The following is a 4,091-nucleotide window of genomic DNA, read 5'->3' as shown; positions in this document are numbered from 1 at the left end:
AACTGCTTCGCTCACCGCGGCCTTGAAGATAGCAAAAAGTATGTACAACTCTGATTTGCAGGTGCAAGAAGGAGGTTTGTGAACTAACCTCACCTCCCCCATTAGTTCCCATCCTGATTACAACAAAAAAATAATAAAGTAATATTATAGCCGCTTTTCATGCTAATTTCACTATATGATCACGTGAGTTATAAGCAACTGTTAAAAAGTATATAAGCCTCCTGATTTTGCTCTTGGGGGGGGACCCCTTCCAAGTGCTTGGAAAATCCATGTCACTTTGCAATCCCCCCTACAGCTATAGTTTCTTTTAAATAAAAGCTTCTGCTGACCTGACCCAAAAGTATGCTGCGTGTTTCCACGACACCACTCATAGTTGCATTAGATTTCTGACAGTTACAGCAAGTCCCCACAAGAACATGGGGTGCATTTGTAGCTATCTGTAGTAGATAGATATTGGAAATAAGTAGAATCGGCACCATATGACTAGCCATTTCTGTACATGTCTCGTGTATTTGTCCACAGGCCAGTTTCTGAACTTCTACTCCACGGGTTACACCAAGAGACTTGGGATCACAATTTTGGGCTTTCATTCCCATCTTGTTCCACATTATAGACAAAGCATCACATTACTAACTTCGTTGTTGCTCAGTTTACTAGTCTGTGAAACAGATAATACATTTATCATTCACAGGATTACTATAATGCTTAACTGAAGTTGTAAAGCTCTTTGGATTAAAGGCATTTCTGAGCACAAAGTAAAAAGATAGTTAATCTGCATAATATTAAATAATCTCTTTTATAACCACCCCCTTTATAAGCTTGCTTTTAATTTAATTTATACTTCATGCCTATTCAGCGAAACATGCCTTTACAAGTGACATTACATGCTTCAGTTGCAGGAGCTCCTTTATTTTGTTTCTGTAAATGTTTCTTGATGTCTTTTCCCTGTTGTCTGTGTGTTTCTCTCAGATTACACTGATTTGCTGTTCATGTCAGCAACAAAACTTCTGTACAAATCATGTATGATTGCCAGAATTAGCAGTTAGACAGTACAGTAAGTCTCTGTACAGATTTTCAGGCTTTTGGAATAAAGCTAGTGCTATTCAAAGTATGTCACATACATGTGTCAGCTTCCCCAAATCGGGATTTCCAATCTCATTTATGTAACATTGGGTTATGATTTATTTCCATTCCTTTGCATTGGTGGAGGTGTATGTTTTAATTTTCTAGCCACACAGCTTGACAAAAGCAAGTGAAGTTAGAGCAATGTTCCCTCTGTTTTTCCCTCTTTGTGCAGGATGAACAGCTGTTAGAGTGCAAGCTTGATTCCTATTAAGTGTTTTGTAAGAGTGGGGAAAAATGCACAGAAAGCAATGTCAAACAGAGAGAGTAAGACTCGGTAGTTGATATCACATATAAGGAGTAGAAACAAAGGGAAACAAATCCCTAGCCATTTGTGCAGGCTTTATGTGGGTCAATGTGCAACGGGCAAGAGCCACCCCTCCCAGAAAAATACTTATAGAAACCTCATTAAAATTCTGCCAGAGAACAAAAGGAATGGTTGGATTGATTTCCCTTCCTTAGAGGGAGTATCCTTTGCCAGAGATGATTGATTCTCGGACTTCATAACATACCTCTGCAACAAAAAAGTTGCTCCTGTGATGGAGATTAACCGTTCTAAACTAGTTTATGTCCTAAAAAATGCAGGAACAGACAGAGCTCAGGGCCCTACAACAAAACCCTCCCTCCTTGCTCAGCTCAAATTACATACATAAATGCTGTACTGCATAGTTCCTACACACAGCATTTTTTTCAGGAACAACACATTTCCAGCAAGGACACTTAATGTGTTTTTGTCAAATGCTGTTTCCTCTCTTCTTGGTTATAGGAAATACCCATCAACAGAGCCTTCAGTTTCTCATCAGTCCTCTTGGTGAACACATACTTTGCAAGTAAGCCTGAATGCTGGTTTCTCTGCTCCGAATTTTTAATATAATTTTGTAAATAAGAACATTATCATTAGTACTCTACAATTGTCCACAAACTTATGTACAAAATATTAATGTACTGAATGATGCACTGGACAGTAAGAGGACTTCTGTGTTGTACAGTATTTGAAAGAGTTATCCAAGAGTCCTGAAATGCCTGCTTGTAGTGAAATGCTTCAGATGAACTAATTCTGAAAATTGATGCAAATTATCTAGAATACTATCAAGAAACACCCCCCCCAAACCAAACCAGAATGTTGACTAGAATTTCTATACACTGGGTAAAGAAAATAAAAGACCACACTTGCTTGAAATCAGTGTTAAATCCTTGAATTCCTTGGTTTCTGTACTTTCCCTCCAGCACAGCACGTGGCACTGTTTTAAATGACGATGTGGATGTACTATGCGGACACATGTAAGAACTGAACCTTTCCAAAATGTCACAGAAATGTCTTTACAGTTGTGTGAACTGTTGTGCCTCTGATACTAGGGAGAGGGAGAGTACTTGCACCTCTGATTCATGGCTCCCAGGGAATAGATGCCCTGTGGCTGTGGGTATATGCACTTTTTTGCTTTCCTTTCTTCCTGAACATGAGTTCAGACTTCAATAGCTTACGATTTACCAAAGTCTGCAGTGTATTTGACTGACTTGAAGTGCCTGGTGGGGGAGGGCTTGGGCCCACATTTTTTGGTTCCCAGGACTGGGGGTACATAATTAAGGCTATGGGTAAGTAGGGAGTGAGGATTACAGTTGGTTATTAGAAAGAAAGCTTTTATTGACCAAGCAAACCAAAAGAGCTCATTCATAAAAAATGCCAATAAAAGGAGAAAAAGAGGGGGTAGTTGAATTCTGGCTTCATACCACAGTGCTAAGTTGCAGCAGTCTGTTGCGGGTGGTTAGGAGCAATGCAGTGTGGGATGCCTGGAGGACTGACCAGACCCACGTCACAGAGATTTTGATGTCCATATATAACAAAGAATTGGTTCACAGCAGACCAGTTCAAAATAGTACTTGATTTTCCAGGTAAACATTTTAATTGCTCCACATAGCTTCAAATCAGTGTAACAGGCTTCAAGTTTAATTGGTATTTAAATTAGTCTAAGTGTTATGTGGGCCCACGCCCATGGATTCAAGTTTAGCATAACACCAATCCAAGGTCTGGTCTTCGGAGAATGTTTCTAATCTTTTACAAAGTACTATACCAATTTGTATAATTTTCTAGCAAAGAAATAAATGTAACAACTTCCTCATTAGATTTGACATTTGAGGTTGTTATTGATATGTCTTAAGTCACAAAGAAATAATTCATTTATGAACAATATTTGGTCACATAAAGAACAATTGTAACAACAAGGAACTTAGCACAACATTCCCTTTAGTTACCATTTATCAGTACATAAACGTACTTCACTGATAAAAGTGCTTCACTGATCAAAAAGAAGATAACATTTCAGTTTGGAAAAGTTTACACTCTAATTCTGTAATCAGACCTGCATGGATGTAAATGCAGGACTCAGACTAAATAAGACAAGACAGGCAAAGAATGAATAAAGAGGTTATGAGACACAATACATATGAAGTTATGTTGGTCACACACTTTATTAATACCAACTGTTTTTATTTTTATTCCCCACCTCACAGGTGGGTCACCCATCAGAGATAGTTGTCAACCTCCCTGCTCACTGTACCCTATACTTCTATGTGCATCTTCTGTTTTGCCTTGCTCACACTTCAGATTTAAGAATGAAAGAGAAAATAATGAAAGAGCCAGTCAACTGGATTATCATTGTACAAGTATATCCAATAGGAGAACAGTTCAGATCATTCAGTTTTATATACTTTCCCTCTCTCCTTCCAATGCCTCCTTAAGCCTTTTTCTCAAATATCTCCTGATCACTTCTACATCTTTCCTTATTTATATGGCAAAACACCCATGTCATAACAATCTTTATCCTTATCAAAGTGAGTGAACATCAATAATAAAAGAACCTAGCTAACAGCCCATAAAGAATGATGGGGGGGGCAGGCAGGGACTGAGCACCGCCGCTGCCACTTCCAAGGAGCTGGGGGCGGGGGGGGGGGGGGGGACGCAGCGGCCGCCA

This window comes from Alligator sinensis, unplaced genomic scaffold, assembly GCF_000455745.1.
Source record: "Alligator sinensis unplaced genomic scaffold, ASM45574v1 scaffold447_1, whole genome shotgun sequence".
In the NCBI taxonomy this organism is placed as follows: domain Eukaryota; kingdom Metazoa; phylum Chordata; order Crocodylia; family Alligatoridae; genus Alligator; species Alligator sinensis.
This window is presented reverse-complemented; position numbering follows the sequence as displayed.